Source organism: Miscanthus floridulus, chromosome 18 (assembly GCF_019320115.1).
Source record: "Miscanthus floridulus cultivar M001 chromosome 18, ASM1932011v1, whole genome shotgun sequence".
NCBI lineage: Eukaryota > Viridiplantae > Streptophyta > Magnoliopsida > Poales > Poaceae > Miscanthus > Miscanthus floridulus.
Window position 1 is genome coordinate 130,286,221 of NC_089597.1, and position 23,317 is coordinate 130,309,537.

A 23,317-nucleotide genomic window follows, 5' to 3' on the forward strand; every position below is an offset into this window, starting at 1 on the left:
CGGCCAACTAGGCCCTTCCCCGCCCCCCTAAAGAGCCAATGCCCACCTAGATACAAACACAAAGAGGTGGATGGTGAAGCGATGAATGGAGACGCGGCCAAGAGCTCCCTCCACGACGGCGGACCCCCTGTGGCGGCGGCAGCCATGTTCCCATGAGCTAAGGCACAAACGAAGTGAACGAACCAAAGGATGGGCATCAACAACTCACCCTGAAGCTACCTATGGTGGTGGCTTGACTAGGGATGGGCCTGGTGCGTCCGGCCATGCGCACACGGCAAGCACCGCGATGGACTATGGTGGCACAACCGTGTCAGTGACACCAGGAAGGCAGTAATAGTGGAAGTGGGGTGCGCACATCAATGAGGACTGCGAGGCAGGGCTAGGGGTGCAACCAATTTGACTCAGGATGACAGGGTGGGTAGTGCCCACGACAACGGTGGCTTAGCCTTTAATGGCGCGACGGCGGACTTCTAGCTCCAAATTGGAGCTTGCCAAGGCGCAATTGGACACGGTGCGGGGTCGGTTGGCTAGCAGGCTCGAAGACGGAGTTGGGAGCGCACCGAATTGAAGAGACAAGACCCAACCATGCCGGATTGAAGACACGGCATGGCTGGCCTAGGCAACAGAGGAGGGAGGGGAAAAGAAGGGAATGGGTCTGGCTACTTGCCCATGTTTTGGCGGGACGCGACGGACGCACATGCGCAAGTACTACGAGCCAACGCAACCAGGAGGGAGGGGGCATACCCGCATGCGGGCAGTGGCAGCGCAGCAGCACGGCCGTGGCGCCGTTATTAGCGAAACGACACACACAACCTCAGCAAGGCCATGTGCATGAATTCATGATGACAATGACTCAGAGACATAGGTGACAGCGCAGCGCAACACGGTGATGGGACGGTGGTGGCGCAGCGGCACAGGCAGATGCGACGCAATGCTATGGCATGGCGGTGACCCATCGAGGCAGGCGCACAGGCGGCAGCGGACCGGCCAGGGCATCGGGCCTGCCAAGTGCGGCGGTGCATGGCGCGGGAGTGTGCTTGCTCTGCTCATGCAACACATGCTTGGCGCGGCAGCGGCGATGCGGAGCCTGCGCGGCTGTGTGCGCGTGTTGGGCAAGCCGACGCTACGATGCCGAGTGCCGAAAAACATGCCATGCATGCTTTTTAAAGCATCCTAAAAATCCAATTCGTTGATTCAAACACCAAACCACCTATTCTATACTCGAGAGGGCATGTTAGGCTACTACAACAAGCCCTAAAACCACAGCACTCCTTAACCCAATTGCTCTACAAAAATTGTCAAACACAGCTTTGTCAAACCATTTTTCAGACTTACGAAATTTACTAAGTCTTGATCGGATACGTGTCAAATTCACTTTCCAAGCTATTGGGTATGCTAGCTAATGAATTCATTTTTCGACCGCATGTATTTCATCGTCATCTACAAGGTTTGTACTTCTAACTTTATTAAAGTTCCATATTTACGTTCTATAGTGTTTTCATTCAATAAAAATTCGCGAACATCCGTACTTGATAATTTCATACGTCACGAACAACCTTTCGTTATGCATTTCCATTGGTCGTTTTAAGTTACGTAAATTGATTTACACCCTATATTACATACATTAACACATAAATATGATGCTCATGCAGTGCTTTAGTAAATGATGTATAGTGTATCACTGAGGGTGTTACGTCTACTCGTGCAAAGGACGGCCCATGCGCACAGGAGAACAATGGGCCGACCCATGCGCCCCTTCACTTCCTGGGAATTTCTGGACCGGCACATGGGTTTTGCCGGTTGGGCTAGTGTGCCCAACAGAGGGCCCCCGGCTGGTAATTCAGGCTAGTTGGGCTGGAAATTCTAGCCAGGTAGCAACAGGCCCCTCCAAAGAGTAGTAGCTTCTCCTTTCTCCAAAGAGTAGTAGCTTTTCCTTTTCCTTTCCTTTTAAGTGCTAACTTTTCCAAGAAGTTCCAAAACAAATTAGGCACATGAGTTAGCACTTCACAAAAGAATTTTCAGGGTTTTCTCAAGCACCTCACCATGTCACTAAGCACAATGCATATGCAAATGAACCTCACACTTAGTGGCACTGGATGACCATTGCAATTAAAGATTTCCCCTCTCTATAGTATGACCATCTATCCTAAATCCAACTGTGCACTCTGTTGCACCTTGGTTGGCAAAAGTAAAGCCCTATCATATACCTTTGCTTTATGGTTCGCTTTTGCTCCATCTTCTGACCATTTGATGAACCTTTGCATGTATGTGATCATAATCTCCATCTCCATCACCTCGTATGCCATGTTCATCACCATCAAGTGGACACTAGCCAATCATACTTAATTGTACTTAATGAAAGCATTAGTCCACATGGTCAACACTCAATTACCAAAACCAAACTAGGGCTTTCACCTATGGGGAATCCCCCTATTAGGCCTAATTTAGAAACTTCAATCCCTCTAGGATCCTGGACTTTTCCCTGGGTGAGTAATCCATCGGGATGCCATTTTAGTTATCATCTTAGTTCTTCATAGGGGTTTCCATCTCTAGGTTTTGCTCCCCTTGCTTCCAAAGTAGGCCATAGGGGCCAGGTATGGGAGCAAATTTATCCCCATGGGGATCTAAATGGGGCCAAATCCTTCCCTGTCGGGTCTGGCGGGCCGAGGATGGGGGAACAGTCCCCGTACCCACTCCCCATGGATCCTCGTTTAGCACTTCATCATCTATATGCATCTAGCTATCTATCTGCCATAGACCTCAATCCATACATTCATTCCCTTTCCCAACTCGAAAAGAATTCTACCCACACCCTGGCGCCCGTCTCCCGGGCGAGTCCCACCCAAGTGTTGCCGCCATCCCTTCACCCTTTAGTGTTTTCGCACGATAGCACCTGAGCGCTACATACTTCCCCTTCCATCTCTGGTCTCCCCACTTGACTACTCAAGCATCATCGGTGCCGTCCATGGCCAGCACCTCCTGTCTCCTACCCGAGCACGCACCTGCCCCTCCCCATCTCCGGTCTCAAACTTGAATCCGCCGCCCACCTATAGATGTAGATCTTCATCCTGCAGCCCGCCCGCCCACTCGAGTTTGCAGATACGGATGCTTCGTCCTAATGCGAACCACTTATGGCCTCACCTGGCTTTGAGGTAGGTGAGCAAATTTAGATGTGATTAGCTGTGAGCACGCCCTAGCTTCGTCTTTTTTCTCTGGCTACATCGGGGGCAGGGACCCCGTTGGGTATGGAATCCCCCTACGGGGCACGGATGGGGAGGAATTCTCCTCCACGAGGGTAAACGGGGACAGGGACGTGGAATTCTTTGCCCCGCGGGGATGGGAATGGGGAGGCGTTCCTCGATAGGGAATTCCCCATTGCCATCCCTAATTAGACTCTAGAACATTGATGAGATGTTCAATAACTTCCTCGTCAACCAATGCCTAGATGCATTTAGGCCATTCTCAATTGAGAATTTCATGACATTACTTTCAAGACTGCCACATAGATAAAATATAGATAAAACATACATCCACAATGCATAGTTTCATTCTATAGTTTTATAGATATTTGATTTTATGATTTATATAGAGTTGGTAATTGTGCCAAGAGAGCACTTATTCTCTCTTTTCTTAAAAATGCTGCCATGTTGATAATAACGCCTATGTGGCAGCCTATTAAATAAAATAAAATTTACCATAAAACTCTGGCCTTTAACATGGTGTAAAGAGTAGTGAGGGTTTAGAATCCACAGCATCGTACAGAGAGCACTTTGAATTTTTAGTCACGTGTCTCGTGTCTGTGGTGACATATGTCTGTAGCCTTTTTTTTAGACAAACATGTCAGTGTCTGTGGTGACATATGTTTGCAGCCTTTTTTTGAGACAAACATACATCCGCAGTCGGTAGTGATTGTTTTGCCAATCTCCAAACACATGCATGGATCCCGGATAAGGAGGACTAAGATAATTTCCCATAGTACAACGAACATACACTCATCTTTATGAATGCACACACGTAAATCCTACCTTTATGAACACGTAAACCCTACCCCTATTGAAAGCATCTAGGCCCCTAGTTGGATTTTGGTGATTAATGACAATACAAGATTACTATGACTAACGTGTGTTTTGTAGAGGCAATTAAGTTAGGTCATGGTAATGGAGATCGATTGGGCAATCGAAGTTGTCATGCCCCTACGATGGAAATCATTTCGGTTTTCAAAGGATGGACGACAAGGTTAAGGATGACTAGTTCTAAGTGTCGATTGGAGTTGGAGAGACACTTAGAGTAGTTTAGGACTTTGTTTTTCCTTTGGCCATACTATTAAGGGGGGTATGGATGGGTAGCTTGACCTAGATGAGTCTAGTGAGTTAGGTGTGGTGCACACTTGTTAAAACTAGCTCTAGGTAGCTCCTATGAATGCCTAAGATCCTTTGGAGCAAACTTTATTCACATATGATCGAGAGTTGGAAGTGAATGGAGGGTCAAATGCTAACCGGACGCTGGCTCCGGTGCGACCGGACGCTAGCTCCGGTGCGACCGAACGCTGGCCGCAGGGTTCGGTCAATTCATTTGATCAAGGTGGCTGCGTTTGGTGCGACCGGACGCTGGAGTGGTCAAGTGACCGGACGCTGAGAGGCAGCGTCCGGTCGACTCCAGTAAGGTTCCAGAGAAGAGAATCTGCGACTAGACGTGCCGGTCAGTACTGACCGGACCCTAGGGGTTCAGCGTCCGGTCGAGTATAGTAAGCATCCAGTGAGGGTTTAATGCGACCGGACGCGTCCGGTCAGTGGTGATCGGACGCTGCCAGCGTCCGATCAACACGTATTCACTGGTTTGCGGGTTGAACTGATCGGAGCGACCGGTCAACATAACCGGAGCGTCCGGTCACCCCGCAGAAGCTCATAACGGTTCGTTTTTCAGGCTACCTTATAAATAGAAGCTCCACTCGTGTGTGGAGCCACTTTTGCTCATTCCAACAGCTGAGAAACACATTTGTGAGTGTCAAGAAGAGCAAGGTCCTAGTGAGGTGATTGAGATTTGAGAATCCAAGAGAGTAGCCTCATTAGTGAATCAAGAGTAGCATAGTGTGCATCCATCTTCTCATTAGGCTTCGCGTGGTCAAGTGAGAGTTCGTGCTTGGTACTCTTGGTGATCGCCATCACCTAGACGGCTTGGTGGTGATTGGGAGCTTGGTGATCACCCGGCGGAGCTTGTGGGTGACCCAACTCAAGTTGTGAGCGGCTTTGGGTGATTCGCCGTGATGGAGTGTCGAAGAATCAACCCGTAGAGAGCACTTGATCCATGGGTGGATCAAGGGGGAGCTACACCCTTGCGTGGGTGCTCCAATGAGAACTAGTGGGGAGTGGCAACTCTCCGATACCTCGGCAAAACATCGCCGCGTTCCTCTCTCTCTATTTACTTTGAGCATTTACTTTGAGCATTTACTTTGTGCAATTCAATACTTGTCTTTACATTCATAGAATTGATATGCTAGAGTAAGTTTGGAACATAGGTTGCAAGTCCGTTGTGTGTTAGTTTAAGAGAAACACTTTTCTAGGCACAAGGGGTTAATTGGGCTAACCATAGGATTTGATTATTGCAAGAAAATTTAGAATTAGCCCAATTCACCCCCCCTCTTGGGCATCTTGATCCTTTCAATTGGTATCAGAGCCTCGTGCTCATGTTTTAAGCTTAATCGCTTTGAGCAAGATGTCTCACGGGGATGGACCTCCTCCTATCTTTGAGGGAGATGACTTTCCATATTAGAAAATCTGCATTGAGGCGTACTTAGAAGCTCTAGACGTTGGTATTGTTAGAGCCGCCTCACAAGGCTTCCCAAAACCTCGGGATGCTACTAACTTACAAGGCGATGAGGTTAATTATGAAAAATGGAATGCAAAGGCTCAAAACACCATCTTTAGAGGCCTTTGCAAAGATGTGTTCAACCGTGTAAGGAACCACAAAGACGCCCATGCACTATGGTCGGACGTTTGTGCACTCCATGAGGGAACCAAGAGTGAGTGTGAGGAATGCTATCATCTTGTAATTAAAAAGCTAAATTCATTTGAGATGCTTCCCAAAGAAAGTGCTAATGAGATGTATTCACGTTTAAATGTTCTTGTAGAGGAAGTCAATGGGCTTGGACTTATTCAAATGTCACCATCCAACGTTGTGAGAAAGATCTTAAGTGTCCTCCCCATTGACAAATATGGGCACATTGTGACCGTGCTACATCAAGGTGATCTTTCTGCCGCTACACCAACACAAATCTTGGGAAAGATCAATGCTCATGAGATGTACATACACATCACGCCACAAGATGGCTCATCCTCTACAAAGAAGAAAGAGAAGGACTTAGCATTCAAAGCTAGCCAAGATAAGGGCAAAGCAAGACTTGAGTATGAGAGCTCAAGTGATGAAGAAGATGATGATGAAAGTCTTGCTCTCATGGTGAAGAAGACCGCCAAGATTCTAAAGAAGCTCAACAAGAGTGGCATCAAGTTCGATGGCAAGAAGAAGAAGTTCTTCACAAGCTCAAGAAGAAAGCCAATCTCCGAGATGGATTGCTACAATTGTGGAGAACTTGGCCATCTAGCTCATCAATGCACAAAGCCCAAGAAAGACAAGTTCAAGAACAAGAACAAGGGCAAGAAAGATGACTCAAGCAATGAAGATGAAGATGAGAAGAAAAAGAATAAGCCATACAAGAAGAGGGATGGCAAAAAGAGGGATTTCTACAAGAAGAAGAAGAGTGGAAAGGCCTACATCGTCGGTGATTGGCTCACGGACATTGATTCATCTAGTGAATCATCCGATGATGATAGTGACAATGAGAAGGTGGCCACCATTGCTATTGATCTTCCATCTTCACTGACACCATCGCCATCATCCTCTACACACCTATGTCTTATGGCCAAGGGTGAACGTAAGGTAACTAATAATAATGATAGTAGTGATGATGAGCAAGCTAGTGATGGTGATAGCGATAGCGATGATGATGATTCACCTTCATATGATGATCTTGTCAAAATACTAAGAAAATACACTAAGATCATTAGAAAGAGTAGAGCTAAAAATGAAAAGCTTGATGCTAAAAATGATTCACTTTTAGCAAAATGTGACACATTGGAAAAGACTAATGATGAGCTTAGAGAAACAAATGATTCTATATCATCCAAACTCAAGGAGCTCAAATCTTCTAAGAAAGAGCTTAAAGATAAACTTGAGTGGGTGCACAATGAGCTCATCACTAGCCACAACAAGCTAAAAGATGAATATACTACTCTTAAGATCAATTATGATACTCTTGTTATTGCTCAAGAATTTTTACCAAATGAGCCACATGATGCTACTAACCATGTTGTCAAGATTGATATAGCTACTTCATGTGATGATTTAATTGATGAAAGCATTGAGCAAGGATCTAGTAGCAAAGGCAAGCAAGTGGTTGAGTGCAATGACTATGATGAGTATGTCAAGCTCAAGAGTGATAATGAGAAGCTCATGAAAGATCTTGAAGAGATGAAAAGCCACAACACCATTGTGCTAGAAACTCTTGATCATGACAAAGAGTTGATCCTTGAGAATGAGAAGCTCAAAGAAGAAAACAAGAAGCTCAAGGAAGAGAAGAACAATGATGTTCTCAAGGAAGAGAACAAGAAGCTCAAGATGGAGAAAGAGCATCTCAAGGTGGGATTGAGCAAGTTTGCAGGAGGCAAGCATCTTCAAAGTGAGCTACTCATGAACACCGTCATGAAGATGGATAGAAGTGGCATTAGATATGTGGCAAGTGTAGAGAAGAAGAAGGCTCAAGCTCAACAACAACAATCAAAGCCAAAGCCAAAGCCAAAGAGATGTTTTGAGTGTGGACAAGAAGGCCACTTTGCTCATGAGTGTCAAACTCCACCGCCACAACCCTTGCCCAAGCATGCTAGACCCTTTACCTTCAATGCTCATTACATGCTTAGAAAGGATTCTAGTGGAAAGATGAAAGTCATGTTCTTAGGACCCCCTAACAAGAATAGGCCTAAGAAGATTTGGGTGGCTAAGTCACTTGTTGAGAAGGTGAAGGGCCCTCAACAAGTTTGGATTCCTAAAGCTTGAATCTCTTGTGTGTAGGTGAACTACAAGACCGGTGAAAGTCATTGGGTTATTGATAGTGGTTGCACTCAACATATGACCGGTGATCCTCATATGTTCACCTCACTAGATGAAGAGGTAGATGGACAAGTGAAAATAACATTTGGAGATAATTCAAAGGGCAAGGTTAAAGGATTGGGCAAAGTGGCAATATCAAATGATCATTCCATCTCCAATATGCTATATGTTGCTTCATTGAGCTTCAACTTGCTATCCGTTGGACAATTGTGTGATCTTGGCTTCTAATGCTTGTTCACCTTGAAGGAGGTTGTTGTATCCAAGGTAGATGACAATCAAGTGATATTAAATGGATTTAGATACAACAACCTATATCTAGTGGACTTCACCTCCGAAGATGCAAATTTGAAGACTTGCCTATTCACCAAAACAACACTTGGGTGGCTATGGCATAGAAGACTTGCTCATGTTGGTATGAGCTCACTCAAGAAGCTTATGAAGAATGATTTGGTGAGAGGGTTGAAGGATGTGAAGTTTGAAAAGGACAAGCTTTGTAGTGCATGTCAAGCCGGCAAGCAAGTTGCAAATACTCATCCAACCAAAGCTTTCATGTCAACCACAAGAGTGCTAGAACTCCTATACATGGATTTATTTGCACCAACAACATACAAGAGTTTGGGAGGGAATCTCTATTGTCTTGTGATTGTTGATGACTATTCAAGGTATACATGGGTATTCTTCCTTCATGACAAATCCAAAGTTGCATCTTGCTTCAAGAAGTTTGCCAAGAGAGCTCAAAATGAATTTGAAGTGAAGCTCAAGAAGATAAGAAGTAACAATGGCAAAGAATTTGACAATAAAAACATTGAAGCCTATTGTGATGAAGTTGGAATCAAACATGAAGTTTCCGCAACTTATACTCCTCAACAAAATGGTGTAGTTGAGAGGAAGAACCAGACATTGATCACTCTTGCAAGAACTATGCTTGATGAGTACAACACCCCTGAAGCTCTATGGGTGGAAGCAATCAACATCGCATGTTATGCATCCAACCACCTATTCCTTCAAAAGTTCATTGGCAAGACACCTTATGAGTTGCTCAATGGGAAGAAGTCGTACGTCTCCTTCTTTAGGGTGTTTGGTTGCAAATGCTACATCTACAAGAAGCGGCAACATCTAGGGAAGTTCCAAAGATGTTGTGATATTGGTTTTCTTATTGGTTACTCATCAAAGTCCAAAGCATATAGAGTATTTAATCATGCCACCGGCTTGGTTGAAGAAACATATGATGTGGAATTTGATAAATCTAACGGCTCCCAAGGAGCACATGAGAATCTTGATGATGTAGGTGATGAACCATTGAGGGAGGCTATGAAGAACATTCCAGTGGGAGACATCAAGCCAAAAGATGATGAAGATGATGTACAAGTCATTAATCAACCTTCTTCATCAAGTGTGCCACAAGATGGTGAAAAAGATGGAAGAGTAGAAAATGAAGATACTCATATCTCCCATGAGCAAATGGTGGTACAAGCACAAGATGTTGATGCTCCACAACCGCCTCCTCAAGTGGTCAATAGAAGAAATACACCTCTCCTACAAGATCATCCATAAGATCTCATCATAGGGAGTCCATCAAAGGGTGTAATGACTCGATCTCAAAAACTTACTTCATTTATTGCTCATCACTCTTTTGTCTCTTGTTATGAGCCTACCAAAGTAGAAGAAGCTCTAAAAGATCCGGATTGGATCAATGCCATGCATGAAGAGTTGAACAACTTCACTCACAATGAAGTTTGGACTCTTGAAGAGCGACCAAAAGGTGCAAGAGTCATTAGAACAAAGTGGGTGTTCCGCAACAAGCAAGATGATCAAGGAGTTATTGTGAGGAACAAGGCAAGACTAGTTGCAAAGGGGTTCTCTCAAGTTGAAGGTTTGGATTTTGGAGAGACCTTTGCACCGGTTGCAAGATTAGAAGCCATCCATATCCTTCTTGCATATGTATCACATCATGAAATGAAACTATATCAAATGGATGTGAAAAGTGCATTTTTAAATGGCTTTATTAATGAACTAGTCTATGTTGATCAACCTCCTGGGTTTAAAGACCCTAGATATCCTAATCATGTTTATAGGTTGTCCAAGGCACTATATGGGCTCAAGCAAGCCCCAAGAGCTTGGTATGAGCGCCTTCGGGACTTCCTCATTGAGAAAGGCTTCACCATTGGGAAGGTCGACACCATACTATTCACCAAGAAGCTTGATGGGCATATCTTCATTTGTCAAGTATATGTTGATGATATCATCTTTGGATCATCAAATGAAGACTCATGCAAAGAATTTGGTGAATTGATGTCGAAGGAGTTTGAGATGTCCATGATTGGTGAGCTTACATTCTTTCTTAGTTTTCAAGTTAAGCAAATAAAAGAAGACATCTTCATCTCTCAAGAGAAATACATAAAAGATCTTCTCAAGAGGTTCAAGATGGATGAATGTAAGCCAATCAAGACACCAATGCCTACCAATGGACATCTCGACCTAGATGAGGGAGATAACCCGATTGATCAAACTCTCTACCATTCCATGATTGGTAGCTTATTATATTTGACCGCATCTAGGCCAGACATCATGTTTAGTGTGTGTATGTGTGCAAGATTTCAAGCTAGTCCTAAGGAAACACATTTAATTACCGTAAAAAGGATCCTTAGGTACCTTAAGCACACACCTAGCATTGGCCTTTGGTATCCCAAAGGAGCTAGATTTGAATTAGTTGGCTATTCCGATTCGGATTATGCCAGTTGCAAAGTTGATAGAAAAAGCACATCCGGAGGGTGCCATTTGCTTGGTAGATCCCTTGTGTCTTGGTCCTCCAAGAAACAAAATAGTGTGGCTTTGTCCATCGCCAAAGCAGAATAGATTGTCACGGGTGCTTGTTGTGCACAAATTTTATACATGAAACAAACTTTGCTAGACTATGGTGTAGTTCTAGAAAAGGTACCTCTTTTGTGTGACAATGAAAGTGCGGTAAAACTTGCAAATAATCCAGTTCAACACTCTCGCACCAAGCACATAGATATCCGCCATCACTTTCTAAGAGATCATATTGCTAAAAATGATATATCATTAGAAGGTGTAAGAACCGAAGATCAATTAGTGGATATCTTCACTAAACCGCTAGATGAGGCTATATTTTGTAGATTGCGGAATGAGCTCAATGTACTTGACTTTAGCAACTTCACTAAAAATTGAGCTTATATTGTCCCTTGCATTCATTGTAATATACAACATGTTTAATTTTTTGGCAATGCATATAGGGCTTGTCTAACATGGTTAAGATAACCGCCGAAAAACGTGTGAAGAAGCTTAACCTTGGATCAAACTTGACAAGCAACTAGATTTACTTATAAAGTATTGCATATGCATGGATGTTGTTTTGTCATTTTGTTCCATTTGCCCTCTTATTGCCTATTTTCTTAAAAAGAATTATAGCCTAAGGCAAAATATTTTGAAAAATATGAGGGTTTGATAGAGGTCACTCACATCAGTCCCAATTAGTGCTTATTTGGATCTTATTCAAGTTGGGACTTGATTGGGAACAGGCAGCGCGAAGGAACATTGAAGATTTGCTGGAAAAGGACCACCGGACGCTGCACCGAACACTGCTGTCCAGCGTCCGGTCAGTTCACAGGAGGTGAACAGAAGCTGAAGGAGTGACCGGACGCTGCGTTTGTGCGTCTGGTCAGGAAGGGATCCATCATCCGGTCGAGTTACATAGAGTTCAAGGCAGCTGACCAGACCCTGCCTGCGTCCGGTCATGGACCACCGGACGTGTCTGGTCGTGATTCCAGAGGAATTGGACCTCTCTGGAATCGACCGTACGCTGGGTGGTAGCGTCCGGTCGCTACCACCGGAGCGTCTAGTCAGTGGATCTCATGTGGCATCAGGACTCTTCTTCCGTTTCCTTCTCTGTTATGCATGGGGTCCTCATTTAACCATAGCCGTCGCGAGTTTTTCTTGACCTAACCCCGTACGCCACCGTGACCGAGCCCTAGCTAGCACCGCCGCAGCTCCTCCACGCCAGCCGCCACTGAGCACCACCGCTGGTTGCCCACGCTCGCCCCTGCTCCGCGACCTCGTGCCACCACAGCCGCACGCCTCCCACAACCGTGTGCCACCGCAACCGCGCTGCCGCAGCAGAGCTCACGCCAAGCACCTCGCCACACCATCTTCTGTTGCTCGCTGTGGGGGTATTAACCCCTATACCCTTACGGCTAGGCTTGGGCCGGCCTGGATCAGGGGGTTCGGTCCACAAGAATATGACGCGTGGCTCGGCCAACCTGTTCGGAATCCAGCGCAAGGAATCAAGGCAGATTTGGAGATCAAGCAAGATCCTGGTGGGTTAAAATAGGAATCCTTATCCAGCCACCTATGGCAATTGTAACTAGCTAGGATTAGTTTCCAGATCTGTAACCCTGCCCCCCGGACTATATAAGGTGGGCAGGGGACCCCTCTAAAAAACATCTCTCATTAACATATAGCAATACAATCAGACGCAGGACGTAGGTATTACGCCTTCACAGTGGCCGAACCTAGATAAAACCTCATGTCTGTCTTGTGTCACCATCTTATTTGTGGCTTGTGCATCTGTCTTCTGACAATCTACTACCTTGGGCATACCCCTAGGTAGACTGTCGACCATATTTCATTGACAGTGGCGCGCCTGGTAGGGGGTGTGCGTACTACTCTCCAAGCAAACAAGATGGTCATCATCTCCGGCTCCATGGCTACACCGGACGGCCTCACGTTCACCGTCGGCCAGATCACCTAGACCACCGGCTCCGATGACTTCATCACCATGACCATGGAGGAGGCGCGGATTCAATCTGCGTCGACCACTGCTTCACCTGCATAGGCTATGGCTCCGACCACGGAGGATACGGCTCCGACCACGGTGGATTTGGCTCCAACCACGGTACATCTGGCTCCAACCACGCCCGCATCATCTTCAGCCACGCTGACAACCCATTGACCGCTTCCTCGCTACAAAGGGAAGCAGATCGACAACACCGACCTGCTCAACTCCATCGATCGGGTCGGCACCAAACTTGCTAAAACCCTAGCTCTGGTAAGTTCAATTCAAAGTCAACCTAACGAGCAGGTAATCACTACCCACAACAGATCTACCCGACCCGCTCAAGCCAGTTGTCCTAGATGACTCGGTACGGATCTCGTGGTCACATCTACTCCTAAAGGGCGCTCCGCTCATTGCTGGCCAGCCTCCGCGATGGGTCTCCAACTCTTCGAGTACGAAGCCTCGATGAAGAACTACCAGGCCCAGCCCTACGGCCTGCGCAACTTCGTCAACATGTTCCGGATTAAGGATTATCAAGAGGGATCCATCCACACAGTCCAAGAGGGTGGCTCCAGCTCCTCATCTGGCATCGCATCTAATGCCTTCGTCCACACCGAGCTCCAGCATCATGACGATGAAGGCGTTGAATACGATCTGGATATCCCAGACCATGCCCAATGGTTCCCATAATTCCTGTCTTTCCCACCAAGGCGAGGGGACCTGATCAATGTTGTCAGTAATGACGAACCATCGGCAGTTGGCAAAATAGAACAAGAAAGGCTTGCACGTGAAGCACGCAATATTGACCAGTTTAATCGCTGACAAATCGAAGCAGAAGCAGAAGAGGAGGCACAACACATAAGGGTCTAGCCACGCGACCTTAACAATGCCTTCGACAGGGTGGGGGACAAATAGGTCTTCAGGACTCCAAGCACCAACGCAGCTGTTGCTATGGTGACAATGCAACGACTACCCAATACCCTAGAAACATAGGTAATTCACGATGATATACAAGCTTACCTAACGGCTGCTATGGCTCAGACCGTAGAGATTGTAAATCAAGCTCGAGCTCCATCCATCTTAGTTGAGTCAAGCCACAGCCGCCAGTACTCAAGTCGCTCACAGCCACTCAACCAACGTGGCTCGTGCAACGATGACCCCTCAGACAACCGTCAAGGCAGAAACGGTGGCCATGATGGTGGTCGGGACGACAACCGCCGCAACTACCAGGATGACAACCGCCGAGACAACCGTGACAATCGCCATGATATCCGCGGTCGTAGGGTTAACTAGGGTGGCGTCCAGGATCACCATGATGGCAATAACGATCTCCGCCATTACCTCAGAGAACGCGATCTGCGCGATCGCATCAACCAGAGAGCCCACGATCGTGCATCCCACGAAAGTCATCGCCGTATGGAATACGATACTACCCACAGCCCTCCGGGTTTGAAGCAGTTTACTTCTCACCTTTGCCGAGTCATATGGCCCAAGAACTTCAAGCTCGAGAAGCTTCAGAAGTACGACGGCAAGGAGAACCCCGAATTATGGGTTATGCTCTACGAAACCACGTACAGATCAGCCATGGCTGACGAGCACATCATGTCCAATTACTTCCCAGTCACCATCGGCCATGCAGGCCACCAATGGCTGGTCAGCTTGCCAGCAAACTACTTTGATTCTTGGTAGGAGCTTAAGCAAGCTTTCATCGACAACTTCATTGCTATTTGCGAGCAACCGGGAAACAAATATGATCTACGGCGGATTCGAGATCGAAAAGATGAGCCACTACGTGAGTATGTCTGGTGTTTCTCAGAGATGCGCATCAAGGTCCTATCAATCTCCGACAACAAGGCAATCGAGGATTTCATCACTGGCCTCTGCTTCCATGACACCCTAAGGGACAAGCTCCTCCATAAGAGACCTAAATCAGTCATAGCGCTCCTGGCCACTGCTAAGAAATACGCGGACGCTGACGATGCTAAAAAGATAATTATTGAAGAAGCAGCAAGGGTTCCACGCTCCGACCACCACCACACCGCGACGACTACCGCGGCAACCATGGTCGAAACAATAATTTTGAGCGCCGCAACCAGCGCAACAACTCCTGCAACCACTACGACCAACATAATTAGCAGCGTAACCACCGTAACGATTACAGGGGCAAGCGTGCTCAAGAAGACGATGGTAAGGTCAACACCGTTAAAAAAGGTGGCGGACATCGTAACTACGAAGAAGACTATGCCAAAGCATTGAAAGGGCCCTGCCAGCTCCATCCCAAGTCAAACCACACCATGGAGAATTGCCACGTTCTCAAGTCTATCTACACACGTCAACAGGCTCCGGATACATTCGACAAGCCTAACAACACAGGGGAATAGCGCAACGAGGACAACGACGATGAAGACGCAGATCCCTGTCACAAGTACGTTAAGCCAACCGATCACGTGCACACCATCATTGGAGGCAAAGTGTCCATCGAGACCAAACGAGAACGCAAGCTGCTCGCCCACGCTTGTTTGAATGTGGCCAACACCGACAACCTCATCACCGATCCGTGGCTCCCTCCTTGGTCTCACCACGAGATCTCCTTCAGCAGAAAGGACCAATGGGCCGCAATACCCGAGCCAAGATGTTTTCCCCTAGTCCTCGATCCTTGTATCAACAAGGTTTAGTTCGATAGAGTGCTGATCGACGGCGGCAGCTCCATCGATATACTGTTCAAGAATAGTCTGCCAGCCCTGAAGATAACCCAGGTGGATCTCAAGCCATACGAGGCACAGTTCTAGGGTGTTCTCCCTAGATAGAGCTCTACACCTCTCGGGCAGATCACGTTACCTATGCAATTTGGGACCCCGGACCACTTCCGCACCGACTACGTCAACTTCATGGTCGCTGACTTCGATGGCACCTACCATGCTATCCTTGGTCAACCATCGCTCACCAAGTTCATGGCCATACCTCATTACAGGTATCTGGTGCTCAAGATGCCTACCGAGAAAGGAGTTCTAACCCTCAGGGGCAACGTATACGCAGCTTATACCTACGAGGATGATAGCTTCAAAATAGTAGAGGCTCACGACCTCTCTATTCGCATGGCCGAGACCATGCTCGACGCCAAGAAGACCTCAGCCGACCACCTAGAGATCCCAAAGCTTGAGGCTCCACGCAAGAACATCAAGTCCAAGGAGCACAAGGTGATCCAGCTAGTCGACGGTGATCCCAGCAAAATGGCCCTTATCGAGGCCAACCTGGATCCCAAATAGGAAGACGCGCTCGTCAGGTTCTTGAGGAGCAACGTGGATGTGTTCGCATAGAAACTTGCTGACATGCCCGGTGTACCTCGGAACTTGATCGAGCACTCCTTGAATGTCAACGGCAAGGCCAAACCTATCAAGCAGAAGCTACGACGGTTCGCTCGCGACAAGGAGGCGATTAGGGTAGAAGTTACCCAGCTTTTGGCAGCCAGATTTATCAAAGAAGTGTATCATCCAGAGTGGTTAGCCAACCCGGTTCTTGTACGCAAAAAGAATAATGAATGGAGAATGTGCGTTGATTACACTAATCTCAACAAACACTACCCTAAGGACCCCTTCGGCTTACCTCGCATAGACAAGGTCGTAGATTCAACCGCCGGTTGCGAGCTACTTTCCTTTCTCGATTGCTACTCTGGTTATCACTAGATCGCTCTCAAAAAGGATGACCAGATCAAGACATCTTTTATCATGCCTTTCGGCGCCTACTGCTATACGACCATGTCGTTCGGGCTCAAGAACGCCGGGGCTACCTACCAACGCGCCATACAGGCTTGCCTCAAAGACGAGATAAAAGATGACCTCATTGAGGCTTATGTTGATGATATAGTTGTCAAAACCAAGGAAGCACATACCCTTGTTGACAACCTAGAACACACCTTTGCAGCCCTTAATACATTCCAATGGAAATTAAACCCAAAGAAGTGCATCTTTGGTGTTCCTTCTGGTATACTGCTTGGCAACATTGTCAGTTATGATGGCATACGCCCTAACTCGGAGAAAGTCAAAGCTGTCTTAGATATGAAGCTGCCCAAAAAGGTGAAGGATGTCCAGAAGCTTACCGGATGCATGGCCGCTCTTAGTCGTTTCATATCAAGATTAGGAGAAAAAGGACTACCATTTTTCAAGCTGCTCAAAGCATCCGAGAAGTTTGAGTGGTCGGAGGAAGCAGACACTGCCTTCACATAGTTGAAACAATACCTTACATCACCTCTAGTCCTCACTGCTCCCAGAGAAGATGAAACTCTCCTACTTTACATTGCGGCAACTAATCGAGCACCGAGCGCCATCCAAGCCCGCACCTACCGTGCCCTAGCCCTGCCTCCTTGTTGGTAAGGCCATAGCATCCTCTTTGCTTGATCTTGATCCTTTCAATTTTCAATGCATTGACCTAAATCATCCAAGGCCGCCGATTCATCAAAGTGCTTCGCAAACCCTAACCCTAGCCGGTTCTGAGGTTCCCTGCGTGACGTCTCTTCTTTTCTCGGACTACGGATCATCAGGTAGCATGCTCGTCGCTTCAATTTCGTACCTACATTGCTTGCTTCCTAGGGTTTTTGCATCTATTAGATATATTGTATTTATTTGTATATCCATCTATTCCATTGTGTAGCGAGTCAGTGCCGTTGAGGTTCTTATGGCGGTTGTCAGTTAACTCAGAGCCAAGCTCGTGAGTACGGATCGAGGCCAAGCCTCGGGAGTGTCAGTTTGACAGTTGATCTTCGTCAGCGGCAGTTCATCTTCTTGTCAGATCAGATGGCTCGCACCAAGAACGTTAGTGGTGGTCCAGGAGATGATGATCAGAGGCCCTCACCTCGCCAGCCTGCAGGACCGAAAGGCAAGGCAACGAAGCAGGTTACTTCGAAGAAGCATAAGTACCCCAACATAGAGATAGCGAGAGCAACAGCAGTTGCTGAGGCCACAAAGCGTGTCGAGAGAGGTGGTGCTCGCAGCGGTGTTGTCATTGTAGATCCACAGCTCACACCAGCACAGAGGGTAGCAGTTGAGGAGGCTGAGCATTGTCATGGTGGTCCACCTGGGACTGTCATGATGGTAGGATGTCGACTGGCTATTGAGGAGCCTCGACTTTAGGGGGAGTCCCAGCAGGAGCCACAGTAGCAGCCCCCACCGGTAGAGCCTTAGCCAGCTCAGGAGACTTAGGAGAGCTAGTAGGCCGAGGAGACCGAGCAGGCACCCCAGCTACGCCGCTCTGGTCGTACTAGTGCTACAGTTCCACCGAGGCTAGCTACCCAGTGCAGGGGTTCACGCCCACCGCCTAGACCACAGGGTCTGCCTCTAGTAGTACATCTTGACTTGAGGGCCGCCACGGCCAGATAGGTTCGACAGCTGAGATTTGTAGAGTTTGATGTGTGGTTCCCTCCGAGGAGGGATGAGAGAGCAGCAGAGGGTTTCTATACACCGCTCCAGGAGGATTTCTATAATGTTTATCTCAACAGTGGGGCATTGTTTAGATCTCAGCGGGTATGCAGTATAGAGTCTATTGTGGCAGCAGCTAGAGAGCATATCCGCCCCTACTTGTCATATTTGCCGAGGCTGACAGATCTGATTGGCCGGACTATATGTACCATCTTGGGTTCGACAGTTTTATGCTTCGCTCTACGTTGACCCGCATCATAACTTCATACACTTTGCATTCAATGGCAGAGACTATAGGGTGATGAGTTTCAGGGCTCGGGAGATACTAAGGCTACAGGAGCAGCCTATCAGATTGCATGAGGTATGTTATGGACAGCAGGAGCCTCCCAGGCGTCCTCATGGAGGATTGGTGCCCCTACTGATCTTGTGCGCCATTGTTTCAAGGAGCCCTTTGGTGAGGGGTCGAGGAGGAACCCCAGTGACCTTACTCCTATAGCTCGAGTGCAAGAGGCTATCATCAGGAGGACACTACTTCCCAAGTTGGGATACAGAGAGGGTCTGACTCGCCTACAACTCTAGCTCCTCAATACCCTGATGCAGCAGACCGTGTTTGACATTTGGGACCTCCTTCTATCAGAGATGGAGGATACTATAGCTGAGGGCTTCAATGGTCACAGACAGCTTCCCTATGCACATTGGATCACCTTCCTAATGCTCAAGTCTGTGTAGGTTAGGACCCCAGAGATGGTTGCCGAGTACAAAGGTGCCACCATAGAGTTTCTAGCTTATACATGGCACAGAGGATCAGACACAGCACACCACAGGCACCCACTCAGCCTAGCCGTCGTCCAGATGTTCCAGAGTTAGCAGGACGAGATTATCAGAGGCATAGCCGCTACTGAGGAGGAGCAGCTTGAGACACAGCAGGAGGTGACAGAGTCTAGTGACAGCTCAGATGATGACTATCAGCCGATCCCTCATATGCCTCCACGCAGACATGATGCAAAGGCTGGCTGTTCTAGCTCAGCTCCACCTACACCGTAGACGGACCCCGCCTTGATTGCTATTCTTGAGCGGATGCAGCAGAATCAGGCACGACAGGCTCAGGAGACCGCTGCCAACTTTGCATAGTTTCAGGCTCGTCAGGACGACTTCTAGCGGTAGCAGCAGCTTCTCCAGCAGCAGCAACAGCAGATGCATCAACAACAGTTACTCATGCAGCAGCAGCTTATGGGATTTATGCAGCATGTAGTCACAGCACTTGAGGCCCCACAGCCCTAGCTTTTGCCCCAGCTTGCTCAGCCTGCCACCACTAAGATGACTCCAGCAGTACAGCCCAGTGGGCTTTAGAGTCAGGGACAGCCTTCAGCTCCGTTTGCTTCTCCCACAGTTCAGGTGTCCTAGTGGTTGTCCTCACCAGTGGTAGCCCCGTAGTTCACACCATTTCAAATGGGCTTCACACTGGAGCAGTCATCCTCACTTTTTGTGCCTGGCACGTCAGTCTTTAGGAGTCTTGGAGCATCTTTCAGCGAGTTGATAGGCATGCCTACACCACCACATATGCATGCCGCCGGTCCTTCTACAGCAGCTCCAGTCATCATGACTACTCAGAGGCTCCCGTCTTCTATCGCATCTTCAGATCCTACGATAGATATACTAGCAGCTTCACAGGCAGCACCTGCCTGAGCTCAGACCCAGACCGCTTCAGCGATGCTTCCTACCACAGAGGGTCAGTCAGTACAGAGCTCAGGGTCAGATGATGATGGCGCCTAGTTCCAGCTTGCCCCTCGTACCTTAGCGCCTGGCTCGTCCACTGCAACTCCGCCAACCGACCCTTAGGTTTTGGTGTTTGACGCCAAAGGAGGAGAGGGTTCGAGTATGTAGACTCAGGGGGAGCGGCGTTTAGGGGGAGCTAGTTATCTATTATTAGCTTATTATATACATTTGGAGTTTTATTTGTGTGATACACTATTACTATTATGCATTCGTGTGTTTACTTTCATGCATACTATTATATCCATGTGATAGTGATATCTACATGATTGTGATATATGACCTGTGTGCTCTCTACTTTGCATTTTTTATGTCATATCACTTGTGTTATGCTCATTTGTCTTTGCTTCCGCATTGATACTCCGATGTAAATGAGCTTTGTTACTTGTACTCTTGCTTAATTCATATCCTTTGAGTACACCGTGTTGGCTTGGGTCATATAAGCTTGCCTAACTCTTTTGTTCTTATTTGACAAAAGTTTATATGAACCAAGCCCGTCAAAAACCTCACTCTTTCACATACTTGAGGTGGTATTGTCATCAATCACCAAAAAGGGAGAGATTGAAAGCATCTAGGCCCCTAGTTGGATTTTGGTGATTAATGACAATACAAAATTACTATGACTAACGTGTGTTTTGCAGAGGCAATTAAGTTAGGTCATGGTAATGGAGATCGATTGGGCAATCGAAGTTGTCATGCCCCTACGATGGAAATTATTTCGGTTTTCAAAGGATGGACGACAAGGTTAAGGATGATTAGTTCTAAGTGTCAATTAGAGTTGGAGAGATACTTAGAGTAGTTTAGGATTTTGTTTTTCCTTTGGCCGTACTATTAAGGGGGTATAGACGGGTAGCTTGACCTAGATGAGTCTAGTGAGTTAAGTGTGGTGCACACTTGTTAAAACTAGCTCTAGGTAGCTCCTATGAATGCCTAAGATCCTTTGGAGCAAACTTTATTCACATATGATCGAGAGTTGGAAGTGAATAGAGGGTCAAATGCTGACCGGACGCTGGCTCCGGTGCGACCGGACGCTGGCCGCAGGGTCCGATCAGTTCATTTGATCAAGGTGACTGCGTTCAGTGCGACCGGACGCTGGAGTGGTCAAGTGACCGGACGCTGAGAGGCAGTGTCTGGTCGACTCCAGTAAGGTTCCAGAGAAGGGAATCTGTGACCGGACACGTCCGGTCAGTACTAACCGGACCTTGGGGGTTCAGCGTCTGGTCGAGTAAGTAAGCATCCGGTGAGGGTTTAATGCGACCGGACGCGTCCGGTCAGTGGTGATCGGACGCTGCCAGCGTCCGGTCAACATGTATTCACTGGTTTGCGGGTTGAACTGACCGGAGCGTCCGTCAACTTGACCGGAGCGTCCGGTCACCCCGCAGAAGCTCATAACGGTTCGTTTTTCAGGCTGCCTTATAAATAGATGCTCCACTCGTGTGTGGAGCCACTTTTGCTCATTCCAACAGCTGAGAAACACGTTTGTGAGTGTCAAGAAGAGCAAGGTCCTAGTGAGGTGATTGAGATTTGAGAATCCAAGAGAGTAGCCTCATTAGTGAATCAAGAGTAGCATAGTGTGCATCCATCTTCTCATTAGGCTTTGCGTGGTCAAGTGAGAGTTCGTGCTTGTTACTCTTGGTGATCGCCATCACCTAGACGGCTTGGTGGTGATTGGGAGCTTGGTGATCACCCGGCGGAGCTTGTGGGTGACCTAACTCAAGTTGTGAGTGGCTTTGGGTGATTCACCGTGACGGAGTGTTAAAGAATCAACCCGTAGAGAGCACTTGATCCTTGTGCGGATCAAGGGGAGGCTACACCCTTGTGCGGGTGCTCCAACGAGGACTAGTTGGGAGTGGCGACTCTCCGATACCTCGGCAAAACATCGTCGTGTTCCTCTCTCTCTATTTACTTTGAGCATTTATTTTGTGCAATTCAATACTTGTCTTTATATTCATAGAATTGCCATGCTAGAGTAAGTTTGGAACATAGGTTGCAAGTCCGTTGTGCGTTAGTTTAAGAGAAACAATTTTCTAGGCACAAGGGGTTAATTGGGCTAACCATAGGATTTGATTATTGCAAGAAAATTTAGAATTAGCCCAATTCACCCCCCCTCTTGGGCATCTTGATCCTTTCACCTATGAACACCTTCGAAGTCTGGGCTGGCGAATCCTCAAGACGAGTTAAATCCTAAAATATTCGCTCCCACAGGGAGTCGAACCCAGGACCTCAGGTGCTACTGAGGCTCTTGTAACCATTGAGCTATAAGCATTGTTAGCGTGGTCGCTTTTGTTGTGATTGTGTTGTTTATTTTAATAAGTTTTTCGTCTAACAGATAGCCGGTGACAAAGGAACCAGAAAAAGATGCTCCGTACGAACAATGTTTATGGGCAGGCGCCGAATTTTTTTTCCTACCGGTATAAAAAACCCTAGGTAGGGTTGCCCCTTCTACCCGCCTAGTCGGGCCCTGCTTCTCCTCCACCTCTTAGGCTAGCAGCTAGATCCTACCGCCACCGGCCCGGCTCTTCCACCATAGGGTTGGCTCCGCACCAACACCCTTCATCGCCTATCCTATCCGTGCGAGAGTTCACCACCTCTGGACGCCTGCCTGACGTCATGGTGGGTGTGGCCACACGCCCACACCCCTACTGGTCTACCTAGGTTTTGATTTGTTGTTGTTTGAGGGGGTGTTTGGTTCTAGAGACTAAAGTTTAGTCCATGTCACATCGGACATTCATATGTTAATTAGGAGGACTAAATATGAGTTAATTATAAAACTAATTACACAGACGGAGATTAATTTACGAGATGAATCTATTAAACCTAATTAATCAATCATTAGCACATATATAACTATAGCACCACGTTGTCAAATCATGGGCTAATTATGCTTAATAGGTTCGTCTCGCAAATTAGTCTCAATCTGTACAGATAGTTTTGTAATTAGTCTATATTTAATACTCTAAATTAGTGTTAAAACATCCTATATGACAACGAGTAAAATATGATCCGTGGAACCACCCGCTGCTTGTTCACCTCACCGTGCTACTCTGCTTCTTCTCGTGGTCCGATGCTGAGTTGAGGCACGTGGTCCTATCATGTCTCGTGCGCAACTGTGGCTGGTGAGGAAGGCGCCTGTCAGTTCATGTGGGGCGTGGCGGAATAGGCTCGGCAACAGATCTTACAT